The 14,814-nt window shown below is 35.3% G+C and overlaps 1 protein-coding gene across 2 annotated transcripts in view; it reads right to left on the bottom strand.

Moving 5' to 3' along the window:
• The window catches only part of LOC113233815 (axin-like), a 119,717-nt gene extending 105,719 nt beyond the window's left edge, over window positions 1-13,998 (bottom strand). For both annotated transcript variants that reach the window (XM_026469029.1, XM_026469027.1), the window contains exon 1: window positions 13,908-13,998. The gene's annotated coding sequence lies outside the window, so the exon portion shown is untranslated. The remainder of the gene's footprint in view (window positions 1-13,907) is intronic.
• Between the last annotated feature and the right edge of the window lie 816 nt (window positions 13,999-14,814).

Here is a 14,814-nt window from a genome sequence, read left to right on the forward strand (position 1 = left end):
TTGCTACCAGGTTCATCAGAACCTGCATTACCATCAACTGCAAGAGCGCGACTGAAAACTTTTGATTTACGCGAAGAAGGAGATTACGAGTGCCGAAGAATTGCGCGCAAAAATCGTCTCTGCGTTCAAAGTTATGAAGTCAAATGTGCTAAGTTGAAACGAAAGTGCCTCCGTAGCCGAATGGTTACCATGCCGGACTGCCACGCAGAGGTCCCAGTTTCGATTCCCGGGCCGGGAGAAATGTTTGTATGACTTACATTTATGTCTCTCGTGAGTTTGGGTGTAATTTGTAGTTGTCTATGTGTGTGTCCGTGGCACCCGCGACACAGGGTTTCCCTAGTGCGGGGCTATGTTGAGTGTGTGCGTTATTTAAAACTCACTCATTGCGAATCCCTGCATGGCTACTGGTGACTCCGGTACGGAGACAGCCAGCAGCTGTGTAGCTAGGTACTTCGAGCAATACTTTCATGTAACCTAAAGTTGGTAAGTACCAAATCTAAGTTGCAAAAACCTTTCTTCAATGAACTTTTTAATTATGTAAATAATTAGTAAATTATAACAATACTAGTCATAATCATAATTTAAAAAAAATATTCAAAAACGTAATTTTAATTGGTTACCTATTTTTTTTAATATTAGTTTCACAGCATCGGAATAATCCATCAAGCCAAACCGTCAAGTTTTTTTCCTATCTTTTTAAATAAAACTTTCTACTTTCAATATATTCTTCTAAGTATTTGAAGGTATCTATATCTCTTCAATGGTGGAAAGAATGTATGCGTACATGTACATAAGTCTTCGTATTCTGTAGTAAAGATGGTAAGAGGCGGGGAATGTCTTCTTCTTTACAAATCTTTAGTAGGCCATCTATAAGAAGCAGTCTTTGCGCACTGAAGGCAGGGCAATATAGAGGCAAGTGATCGAGAGTGGCTTCATCATTATTACAATGTTCACCTGTGGCTGAATTTCTAAGTTTTAATCTGTTCAAATGAGCTGCGAAATTTCCATGTCCAAAGCGTAATCTGTTGATGGTTGTTATAAATTTTCTTGATGGTGATTTTAAGTTAAAGTACCACGGTTTCATGGGAATATTCTTCTCTATTTCTCCATGCCATTTTCCTTTCAATTGTTTCGTGTATTCCCAGTCTCGTGACCAAAAATCAAACATACGAATCTTCAGTACTGTGTAGAATCGGTCATAGGAACTGATGGTGGTGAATAATCATATGATGATGGATCTATTTCATTAATGTTTGGTACATTAATTTTCATTAGACTATCCACAACTTCATTCCCCGTTATTCCTGAATGTGATGGCACACATATAAATTCTATAAGTTTATCATTAATTTCATATAAATATTGTCTAATTCTAATAATATAGATATTAGTTTTGTAAGAGGCAACACTTAAGGAATCAATTACGATCAGGAAAAAGGAGTGATTGTTGTTTGTTATATATTGAAGTGTCGCATATACAGCATAAGCTTCGGCTGTAAATATCGAAGTATTCTTGTCCAGATTAAAGCAGCGGCCAAATTTAGCAGACGAATCATAATAGGCAGCTTTTGCGTTGTCTTTGGTTTTGGATCCATCTGTGTAAATATTCCGATATTATTGCTTCTTGTTACTAATATACAACAGAAATTCATCGTTATTCATCATTCTGTTTTACTGGAAATATTTTAGCCTTAGCAATATGCTTTCCTTTACAATTGATACACGAAGGCTTATCGACATTGGTACAATCTTTATGAATGTTCTTGAGAACAGATTGAACATACAACATCTCTTTTGCAATATTTGGTTGTGTGTCCAAAACCTATACATTTGTAGCATTGTAATACAGGCTTAATATACACTTCCACAGGAAGTGTACACAGACCATAACTTACTTGAGCATTTCATCGCATTACCAGCGAATGTCAGTGAAACTGTCTGCAACTTCAGAAGTCTTCTTGGCGAATCTTCGGACAGATAATATTTCCTGGGAACTGATCAATTTATCAAATAAATGCTTGCATGTTAAGTCCGTTGGGATGAATTTGATGACTCCTGTGCATTCTGAATTTAAAGCTGGAATAAAACCGTTAATTTCATGTGAAGATAAGAACGATGTATTTTTGAGCAACGAGTTGGCATTTTTAGGCTTATTAAAAACAATTGCGTATTTCAGTGCATTAGCTACGAAAAATTTATTTCAAAATTGGCAAAAATTATCGAACTTCCCGTCTCGAAAGTTGCCGCCTTTTCCGTTAATTATACAAGAATGATATTGACATCTGATCTGTCAATATATATTTCAAGACATTGGCTACTTCATCCATTAGCCCATTAGCCAAAAAATTACAAGTTATAAAAATCCGATCCGTTCCGTGAGATTCCGTTCCGTTTTACGTTACAAAGTAATAAAAATCCTTAACGATTTTCTGGAAATTGCAGGTGAAAAGATTGTTTTTAATTCAGTATTTCTAGATTTTGAAAACTCTTTACAAAAAAAAAGCAACTGATAGCCTAGTTAAATTTACATTAATTTTAGTGCCACTAACGAAACAACTCTTGTGATATCACTTACAAAGTATAATTATACTGAATTATAAAATTGCCAAAATTAATTTAACATTGATTGGTTGTAGGCAAAATACCTAAGCCCTGTTCTCGCATCATGTCTTTGTTTTAATTTTCATCGTGTACAGCTATTACGCAGCGTGCATACGTCAAACAGTATATCAGAAAACCGTTCCTCTAAGTCGAAAACACGATCGACATGCGCACTTACTCCATCTTCGTTCCTCTGTCACAAATCAAGGAGTAAGGCTTGTCTGAGCGTCCAATAATTGACAAGCAGGGATTGTTTTGCTACTCGAGCACCATTCACCGTCCGTTGTGAAATTGTAGCATGCTCCCGAAACACGAGAAATGCATAGTATTCTTGGTCATCCCCTACTGTCCATTTGAAGTGACAACACTTTAACGTGACAACAGACGTAATAGAAGGAACTTTTCTGTGAAATAAGTTATTTACGACGGTGGAAGAACGGTTGCTTTGCAGTTCAGGGTGTCGATTCAGAACCTTACGATAACTCAGTTATCGACCGATTCGATTTGATATCGTACGATTTCTTTTCATTTTTATTCACAATACCCGAATCGAACGCCAAACTGTCGTATTCGAAACCGAACCGAAATGACGTCACACCCGTACGATTACTCGAACTTCTCGACAGGCAAAGGCTATAAATGTTATTCAGAACACAGTTATCGAATGAAAGTTATCGAACGTCGTATTGTTTACAAAGCAAGAATGTAATGTGGAAATCTTTTATTATTTTAAATAAAATCTGGATTTAGTTCAATTTATTTTAATACGAGACTAATGCATTCCTATATTTTAGGCCTTTAAAATCTTACAAATGTATATAAAAGGATTTTCATTTTTCATATAATCTATTTCGCCGACTAACTGCGTAAACGCTGTTGAATAACGATATCGTATCCGAATCGAACATTTTACTCGGAATGTTCTGAATAGCTCGGAAAGCGCCTTTCAATTCGAGAACGATATTCAACAAACGATACGGTTAAAATACCGAAGAGTTCTGAATCAACCTGCAGGCCCTGTACTATTACAATTACAATTATAGTCAAATAAGTAATACTCGACCAAATTAAAAAAAACGCATGATGCGAATGAAGCTAACCTACTTAACATTGTTAACTAATTTAGTCCAGTATTATTATTTGACAGTAATTATTTCGGACAGACATCGGGCGGAATACGAGAGTAGACACCCACACCTCGATGGTATGTTACGTACATTTGTTAATGATCAGTAAATACTTATAGTGGGTTGACAATGGTGATAAAATTATTTCTCCTAATGTCACAGTGAACTTAAAAGAAGGTAGTTCAGCTGGCACACTTTATTACGAGTTTAAATCTAGGGTCGGTAGACTAAAGCATATAAGTCAAAAAAGTGCTTCATTTGTTAATATATAACTACATATATTTTTATGTTGTTTTTAGTGTTGAAAGTTAAATAACCTCTAGAATAAAGTTTAACAAATTAATTTTACTATGGGTTATTCCAGCGAAAATGACACCGCGGTTCAAAAAATAAATTACACAATTTGGTTTTAATTGTATAACTAGAATACGCCCAGTAAATCAAATCATTAGAAATAAATGAGATTTTTCGGATCTTGTACAATTATTGTATTTTTTGTCTTCATTAACGCAGTCATAGTGCTGACTATCTATAGTGAATCATTTTTTCCTACAATGTTAACAACAATTTTCGCGGTTATTTGTGCGTCTTTCTAAAAAGGTTATTAATGTCGAAGAAAATACAATTTACGAATTTTACACCAGTGATAAATGTGTGCATGGAAGTATATATGGTGAGGAGTTATTAAAGTTTCAATAAATACTAATTTCAAGTCCCACCCGTCACAATGAAACATATATATTTTTATTTTAACCAATAAATATGCAATCTATTGGCATTTGCTTTTGTAAAAGTATCTATCAGTTATGTTAAGGGACATATTTTGGCTTGGTTGGACATTGTGCACGTAAATTGGAATGTAAATATTAAGATTTGAAAGTGTGTCCCACCCGTCACAGCGACTGGTGGGACACACTTCTAAACGTTTTTACTTTAAATAAATGTTTGTATTTTCATGGATTCGAGTTTTCACGATGTTTACAGTTGCTTTAATTTCGGAGTTTAACGTTTGATGTGTTAAATTGTGACGATTGGGAAATCATTTTGTTACAGGTGGGACAAGTTACATTAGAATATAAAGAATTTTAGAAAAGTACACTGTTTATAAGTAGATACATCATTTGTAAGCAAATTTTTTATAATTCTTCTCATAATTGAGACATTTTAACACACAAAAAGAAAATTAAAAAGTGACAACACTTTTCCTGATGGTTTTTAGTATCAGGAAATCCATGAAAATCTCCACTAGTTTTAACTATATATTCCAGCGAAACTTCTAAAATTAGATATATTTTGATAAGATACATAACCTTCAAGGATGCAGCAGGATTTTTCAAATTTATTAACGCATTTGACATGCGTGACTTTGATTTCATGACGTCATAGATAGTGTTACAAGAAAAATAATAGGATTAATTTATCAGTTCTTTAATTCTGTTTTTTTATATTTTATAATGTCTTAATACGACAAAATTTATAAAATATTTGCTTATTAACGATGGATCTCATATTAAACAGTGTAATTTTATTAATTCAGTGTATTCAATTGTAACTCGTCCCGCCCGTCACAACTTAACCTATTAATTTCCTTAAAATTTATCAAAGTTATTAATTAAGTGTATATATAAAATAGAACTTTAACGTTCAAGTTATCTCATATAAAAAACTTGCTGAACAAAATATTAATACTTTGTCTTGATCTTAGCAATGAAGCCATCAACTTAAACAGGCGGGTGTCGTGAGTGTCCCACCCGGCACACTTAGAAAATTAAAAGTTTTGATTATAAACAATGTCATAAATTTATGTAAATAAATAGTCGCAGTTGAATTGCATATCTGGCTTCATGATATTTTCATTTTAAGTCTTACTAACCAATGTTTACGGAGAAATAACTTAAAGTTCAAGAAAAAAGAAGTCAAAATGTCCCACCCGTCACTTTGGAATGGCCCCTATGTGCTTTAGCCAGTAGATGTATTAATTTAAATGAATGATGATGGATTTTGACTTACGTGCTTTAGTCCGCTGACCAGAAAGAAAAGAAATTTTATTTCGGATACTATAACAAATCAAGGAACCAATAACTAAGGTCGCCGTTTGTCAATTTCCCGTTAAATTAAATAGTTTTAAAATTAGAACGGCTATAAAATTTGTAAAACTCTATACAACAAAGGTCAACTTTATGCTAATTTTCATCAAAGAACATTTTCTGTCGAATGTCAATAAGCTCTCAAAAATTACTCTTTATACGTCTACCACTAACTCATTTATTGCCCGTGGTCCAACTGCGTAAAAAACGGCAAAAACTGTGCCCTTAGTCCAACTAGTTGAACTACGGGCAATGTTTTATGGGCATTGGACCTGCTGATCGGTTAGTTCAATCACCGTCAATATTAATAATGTTACTGGTTCTGAGCTAAGTACAAATTGTTGTCTAGGATGATCCCTGTGACAGTTCATAAAAATCGCAAGATATAACCTTGTAATAACGTGCACTGTTTAATGTATTTTATGAATTATTTTTGTAAGTATCACTATTAAGTGAAAATATCATATGGTGCGTGCAGTCACTGAAGAGCGCCGTAGCTGGCTTTAAAACTCAACGTCATATCTACTCTGGAATGAATCTGGAATCAGCAAACTCGGTCTAGGGTGAAATAAGACTATAAATTCTATAAGTATTCCACTTACCAGGGCCACAAACCAACCTCGCCTGTACTCGGTGCACCCTGCACATAGCGAAAGGGGTTCTGGCCACGCTTTAAACAGAGTATTCCCAAGGAAAGTTGACGTCAGGCAGGCGGCCGGTCATAAAACATCATGCCAAATCCGTTTACAACGCGTACTCACATAAAATACGTGTTGTGCCGACCCCACCTAGCGTGGGATAAGGACAGAAAAAAGAAGAAGATTAGTTGCGCCAAATTTTGTAATAAGTTGCCATGGTTGGTAGTCTTTTTTCTTTATTTTGCCTTAAAATTATTTTTGTTAACAATTTCGAGAAAAAATTAAAACACAATTATTTTTTATGCTAAAACTGTAGCAATTGGGGCTTTTCATGATGCATTGTGATCATTAGCTAGACTATTTGGGTTACCGTCACAAAACATAGAACAGTAAAATTGGCGAATTTATCAAAAGAATGCTCGTTTCTGAAAAAAAAAATGGCGTCCGATTGGTTTAACGCAGTTTGTCCAAAGCATGTGCTACAGAAATTTCGGAATTTATTAGTTCCATCTGAACTCCCATTATAAATTCGTTGTTCTTAATCAACACTTGCGATCTTTTTTGGTTTTTAATTTTGTAGGAAATGAAACTATTTTTCCGGATTTAAATAGCATTTATTTGTTTTTCCAAACAAACCGAACGTTTCGGACCCTTTACAGGTCCCATAGTCACGGTTGACTGAGGCAGTACAGTCTTCAACCAGTTATGTCTAATACAAAACGTTTTACAAATTATTTTATTGAATGAATTTTTATTAAGTTCAATTTATTATTAATTAATAATAGAAATTAGAATAAACTAAAACATATTAATTAGTACTGCACTCTTATGTCTGTTTGGGATTTTTCATTAGAGGAAATACTGGATCCCAAACTGGTGGTACGGAGAAACCATCTTCGCTGTTAAAATTAGGATGTTTTTTAATTTCAATGGCTACTCGCAGCATCCTGGATAGATAACGGACTTCTTTTGCAAGGACCTGGGGTTTGTCAAACTTCATTGAATGTGTAGGTTTATCCATGACATGCTCGCAGACTGCAAACTTGTTTACGCGACGGTGTTTGACATCAGCTATATGTTCTTTGACGCGGGTACAAAAACTTCGCTTTGTTTGTCCAATATAAGAGAGACCGCACTCACAGTCAAGCTTGTAAACGGGTAGAAAAAGGGTTTGAATTACGCAGTCGTGTTCCACACGAAGAAATTATTTGTAACGTTGAGAATTGTCTAGTTAAAAACAACATGAGAAAGGAAGATTTGGAGGCAATACGCCAAGACGTTTCGTCAATATTGCGTTCAAATAAACAGCCCAGACCGAATCTTACGCGAGATTAATATAACGCGCTGAAGACCTTCCGCGAAGATTCTGAATTAGTCATCCTCCGTGCAGATAAAGGTAACGCGACGGTGGTCATGAATACGTCAGATTATAACAGCAAAATAACTGACTTACTATCGGATGAAAGCATGTATAAAAAGGTGAAGAAAGACCCTACCACCAAGATATTAAAAACAACAACTAACTTAATATCTAAGCACTCCGATACGCTGAAACTTGATGTAAGTGAGTTTGTACCCTGCTGCGTAAAACCTCCAAAACTGTATGGGTTACCAAAAATACATAAGGCTGACGCCCCACTCCGTTCCATAGTTAGCCAGATTGACAAACTAACCTACAAACTGGCTCAACACATGGCAAAGGTACTGTCACCATTGAGAGGGAACACTTCTACACATGTGAAGGATTCATACCATTTCATCAGTGGAATCAAAGATCTACGGTTAACTGATGATGACACTATGGTCAGTTTTGATGTTCAGTCGCTGTTTACCAACCTACCAGTAAAAGACTGCATTGAAATTGTACGTAGAAAGCTAAGGGAACATAATATGTCCATTGAATATGTAGAATTATTAGAACACTGTCTAACATCAGGCTATCTATTGTGGAATAATAAATTCTACCTACAAATTGACGGTATAGCGATGGGCTCCCCGGTATCTCTCGTTGTTGCCGATATTTTCATGGAAGACTTCGAGGAGCGAGTTTTACCCATGGCCCCAGCTAGGCCGAAGATTTTCAAACGGTACTTTGATGATACTTTCACAATATTACCTAAAGATAGCATACCTTCTTTCTTGGACCATCTTAATTCTTTTAGTACTAAGATCCAATTTACTATGGAACAAGAGAATTGTGGTACTTTAGCTTTCTTAGATGTTTTAATTAAAAGAAATCCTAATAACACCTTAGGCCATACTGTATTTCGAAAGAAAACCCATACAGATAGGTATCTCAATGGTAATTCCTATCACTATCCTAGCCAGTTAGCTACCGTGGGCAAATCTTTGTTTCAGAGAGCACATGGTGTCTGCGACAGTAATCATCTGGCAGGAAAACTTCAGCATGTAAAGCAAGTCCTACATGCGAATATATATGCAAACAGTCGAGCGAAGACCTGCCATCTTACCTTCGTGAGACATGTTACAGACAAGATCGGAAGAGTCCTCAGGCGTGCATCTATCAAGACCTATTTCAAGCCCCTGAGGAAGATTTCTCAGTTCCTGAGACCCGTGAAATGTAACATTCCCTTACAGGCTGCAGAAGTTTACAAACTTGACTGTGAGTGCGGTCTTTCTTATATTGGACAAACAAAGCGAAGTATTTGTACCCGCGTCAAAGAACATATAGCTGATGTCAAACACCGTCGCGTAAACAAGTCTGCAGTCTGCGAGCATGTCATGGATAAACCTACACATTCAATGAAGTTTGACAAACCCCAGGTCCTTCCAAAAGAAGTCTACCCAGGATGCTGCGAGAGGCCATTGAAATTAAAAAAACATCCTAATTTCAACAGCGAAGATGGTTTCTCCGTACCACCAGTTTGGGATCCAGTATTTCCTCTAATGAAAAATCCCAAACAGACATAAGACTGCAGTACTAATTAATATGTTTTAGTTTATTCTAATTTCTATTATTAATTAATACTAAATTGAACTTAATAAAAATTCATTCAATAAAATAATTTGTAAAGTTAATGTAGCACAAATTGGAATGTTTTCTTTGTAAAATTAAAAATAAGGTATTTAATTAATAACTATTGTAACTATAGTGAAAAAATGGGGTGGTTTGCATCAATATTAGACATAACTGGTTGAATACTGTACCACCTCGCGATCGTACAATCGCGAAAACCTAAGAACTCGATTTTAATTTTGTGTTTTAATTTGGCTTCTAAATCAAAACTTTGTGAAGTGCTCAGAAAACAATAGAGATACATATACTACATAACAAAAATAAAATCCACAGTGCACGTTATTATTACAAGATTATATAATGCGATTTTTTTGTGAACTGTCATAGGGATCAATCATCCTAGAGAACAATTGTAGGTACCCAGAACCAGCAACATTATTAATATTGACGGTGACTGCACTAATCGATTAGTAGGTCCAATGCCCATACAATATTGCCCGTAGCCCAACTAGTTGAGCGAAGGGCAAAGTTTTTTGCCCTTGGTCCAACTAGTTGGACTACGCAGTTGGACCACGGGCAATGAATGCACAATCTATGCCTTTGAGCGGAGTTTATCAAATTCGAAATGGATTCAATCCTGACGTTTCCGAGCCTTTACCTTTGAATGAATATTGCGACACTAGTGCTGGTGTTTATTAATGGAATATGATCCTCGTAATGGATTGCCAAACTCAAATTAATCCCGAGAAATTAAATTTCGCAACGGCCATAATAATGGAACGCGTCCACGAACTATCTAGTGAGTAGACTGTACTAGTAGTTCAATCTACTTAGATTGATTGACATGTGATATATACATATTGCCAGAGAGATCAAGCAGATAACTCAACCGCACATTGCCCGATAACATACCTGTCCCAGACAGGGCCGAATCAAATTACACTTTAATCAATTTTGGATACCCAAGGGCCCTTTTCAACGTAAACAGTAATCCCAATATACTCTAATAGCTTCTTGGAAACATTAGAGCCAAATGGACTCTCTAAAACTATTGGCATGAAAATGGTCTTTGGTAGTTGGCGGTTACAAGGTTAACCCTGCTCTGTGTTTAATCTAGCTCCATTGGTAAGGGGCTAGCTGACCTTAAGTCTTGATCTAGGCCCACATATTCGGTCGGCACGGTCCTGTCAATAGGTCTCCGGTGTATGCCTCAAGTGTCACTAGACACGGGCACAAAGGCGAGTGTTTGCCCCTTTGTCTTCTGCCAATTAGTGATGTCCGTTCATTTAATTCTATCGGTCGATTAGCAACAGAGTCGGTTCGAACATTAATTGCGTCGACTATTTGCCGGCCCCTTGATGGGCGCCAGTCTCGTCCAGTGTTTCTATTTGTGTACATCTATGTTATACATCAGATTTCGGACAGCGCATATAAAAAGCAATCTAAGGACCATTACTGTATACTAAACAGGCTTATGTCACAATTAACATGTTATGAATGTATATTGATGACAATAGGTAGTCTAAGTTTGTTTAAGAACAGTCTTCTACACGAATATTGTAGTTGCAGTGAAAAACTGTGCTCTTAAAATATGTAGTGACACTCGTATATTAGAATACACATATTTTATTATGCTTCTAATCGTAGTTCACAAAACCTATACTAAAAATGTCCAGGATTAGAATTTTCCCGCATCTGGAAAACTTAGCTGAAAGAAGCCGCCTAATAGATTGCGAATGTCTCAGTCCGATATTTGTCTTTCGAAAAAGTCTGAAAACTTCTACCGAATCACGTAGATGCCCGCATATCAAGTTTTTACATTACAAGATTAAATTTTGTTATACTAGCTTTAAAAAAAATGTAACCCGACAAAGAGAAAAAACAGAACTTCGATAATTTTATATACTTTTTACAAAGTAAGTGGGTCTTCTTTCTTATTTGAAGTCTACTTACGATTGTGATCTGCAGTCTAGGGACAGTAAGTCCCACTTGTAACAAAGCTGTGCCCCCTTTGGCAGTTGGGTGAGCCGACTTATAACGTCGTAACAGCCTGATTGCAAATAATAATTATACATATGTTACATTTTAAAACTTATACCGAAGTGAGCAGAAAGTCAGTGATACAGTAAAATAAGTGTGCAGTTTTATAGAGAAACAGCAGTTATGAGGCCTGGAAATTAAATCTATATAAGGTACTTGCGTACATGGCATAACTGGGAATATAGACAAAGACAAATTGAGCATTCCAAAAAACTTACCGCACTCGAAACCAAATTTGTCGTAACTCACAATTGTGAAATTGAGAAAACATGATGTGAAAATTAATTTGTTTATAAATGGATAATTAAATATCAATGTAAATAAAAACAGTCACAATATTCGCAATAATTAATAATTGACTTTTCTCAATTCCACAATTTTAAGTTAAGACAGTATGTGGTTTGAGGTGCGATATTCTTCAATTACATTTGAATCTAGACAGTCCCGAAAAATAAATGACTTTCATATTTGAAATAATAAGGATGTTATGATAAAAGTGAACAAGTCTTGATAACAGCAAACCCTTCAAAAATAAACTTTACACAATTATGTTCAACAACACATCAAAAGTGAAGACTTCATAAGCAATGTAAAACTCAATATATCACAGAGGTGAGTTAAAAAGGGCGGTTACGCCATTCTGAGCCGAGGGTACAATATTAGCGCACTGTCGCATCTTCTAAGGGCGGCAAGATCAAAGGATAGGTACCGCCGACCGCCCATTGATGTCGCGCACAAAGGGAATTGATTGTTGCGAAACTCTTTTTTTAAAAGAGGGATTCATGACACATCTGTTTTTTTATGTGCTTTACTTTTTAGATTGTGCCCTATGGTAGACGTTATTTTAATAAGAAATGATGTTTTTAAAATGTGTTGTAATGAAATATAGGTCAATGAAAATGTAGTGAAAATATTCTTCAGGATTTTATGTCATTTCTAAAATTTTCAAGCACACCTTTAAGGGCGCGTTCAAATTAGCCGCTGTTACCCGCGCTGCAGCAGCACTGCAGTCGCACTGTCTGTCACGCGAAATTTTGTTAATTGACGGTTTAGGTTGGACTCTTGAGATTCAAGGGCGTAATCAGATTAAACATGGATATGTATGGTATATATATGTTACTAGAAATTTAGATTTGTTTTAAGTCTACATCAAAAGAAGCTGATGTAAAAAGCATGAGTCCTTATGATCTAAGGTTGCTCAAATTAAAACAAAAATTGTTTTTCTGCATGGCTTCTTTATACAGTAAATAGGAGGAAATACGAAAAGAAAATAAGGAGGATCTGTAATCCCATAGCAAAACACAAAAAAAATGTGTTATAATGAAGCAAGAATATATTCATTTGTACATGGAATTTAGCTCCAGTGTTTCTGTCTTGCAGTGTTTATGTAAAAATACCCCATTGGTTGCACACAAAGCTGAAATTTGCAACTATGAAATGACATTTTTTGTACACTATTTCTGTTACTTTATTACATTTATAATTATATTCTTTTGTCAATTTTTCATAATTTATTCAAAAGACATCTGTTGTAGCACTGCATAAGGTTGTGTATTTAATGCTTAGAGGAACAGAGAAAATAAGTTTCTCATCTCACAGGTGACCGCACCTAGAATTGGTGATCCGATCTTGTAAATTTTTAACTATTATTATTTTCCTTTAAATTAAAAATTTAAAACAAATATGTCTATTTACTTATATCATGTGTATTTCCTTGAATAGAATATTCAATTGAGAAATCAAGTTGCATGATATAATTAATATACAACTAAAAATATTAGTAAGAAAGAAAAAAGCAATAACAAAGAAATTCATTATTAAAACTCAATATTAGAACAGATCAAGTACTTTTGAATCATACAAAACCAAAACAAATGTGTCTGCAGTCTCAAGAAGCTTACATTTTATGTAGTGAATAATACCTACTAAATGACCACTAAAACTAAAATTACACTAATTAAAATGAATTACTGCTACAAATTACAGTGAAGCAAAGTTTATTTTACTTGATTTAGGGAACTTAAAAACACTACTAAGTGTTCAACTTTTTTTTTATATTATTTTGTTATATACGTCCAAAAAGTTCAAACAAGCGTGAAAGACAGGGACATAACCAGTATTAAAAAAATGGGTCATAATAACGTACGTACGTACGTACAGAATAAAACTTTATTAAAGTTGAACAAAATATATAGAATGCGCCAGTAGATGATTTAGCCGCCAAATAAAGGTTTCGGAACGTGTACCCAAAAACGCTGAGCAAGAATACCACAACACAGAACTCAACCTAACCTTATACAAGAATTATTAATAACTGTTACCTGCAAACGGACACGCTTTATCAAACTGCATTGCTCCTAATTACCAAGTTTAATACCGTGAAAACGAAAGTGTTAATTTTAGAAGTCGTAATCTTGAAATAAGCTTCATTCCTTACCTCGTTGACATCTGAAGTCTCGATGCAGAGTTCGTTACAACTTCACACACAAAACTTTCAACTTTCAGATGAGAACCTTTGCACTGGGTAAAAGACAAACACTTCAAGTAACTTTGTGTCCAGTCTTTTAACTTATAAACGAACAAAAAACAACATTTTCGCGTAGAAAACATAAATTTATTCACACAGTTGACGTCGCCTTTGCCATCACCATGGTGTTGACGCACTTTGACGCCCTCGGGTGGTATTGCCTCGAACTAAAATTTAACGTTTCGTTTCACGTACTTACCTAATATTCATCTTGAAATTTGTAATTATGACACGACATTTATTTGTAGACATAGAGAAAATAAATTACATAATGTATTTGCATTATATTTATACAGTACAAATCTTAGAGGATGGAAAAAGTACAAATGCAGTTTTGACTTTTTCACTTCCCTTTGCAACTAACTACTCGACTAGCGCCATCTATTTTTTACCTTATATTGTAATGTTATACTTAGATATTCCATATATCCTACGTAGCATGTCAGTACCACTTAAACCAAATAGACGCCGAAGCTTCCTATTAATCTTAATAAATTATATGAGAACGAGACACGAGCCCTGTAATGTATCGGCGTGTAGTCGAGTTTAGATTACGGGATGTGCTCAAAATGTGGTAACTGTTTGGTGGTCCATGCACGTAGTAACCAACTATAGTTATCTTAGATCCAGTAGAACCGTGACAACTGATTGTATAGACTTGCGGACAATGACGGCAAGACTCGCGGAGAAAGAACACGGACTGATCAACGGATCTCCACCGCCTTACTGCTACAACCAACCTTTTGAAACCATCGCCACTTTACAGGAGTTGCAGATTGAAGCAAGAGCTTCAATGCAGATTGAAGCAAGAGCTTCA

The sequence above is a fragment of the Hyposmocoma kahamanoa genome, unplaced genomic scaffold (assembly GCF_003589595.1).
Source record: "Hyposmocoma kahamanoa isolate Upper Pololo Valley unplaced genomic scaffold, ASM358959v1 80, whole genome shotgun sequence".
In the NCBI taxonomy this organism is placed as follows: Eukaryota; Metazoa; Arthropoda; class Insecta; order Lepidoptera; family Cosmopterigidae; genus Hyposmocoma; species Hyposmocoma kahamanoa.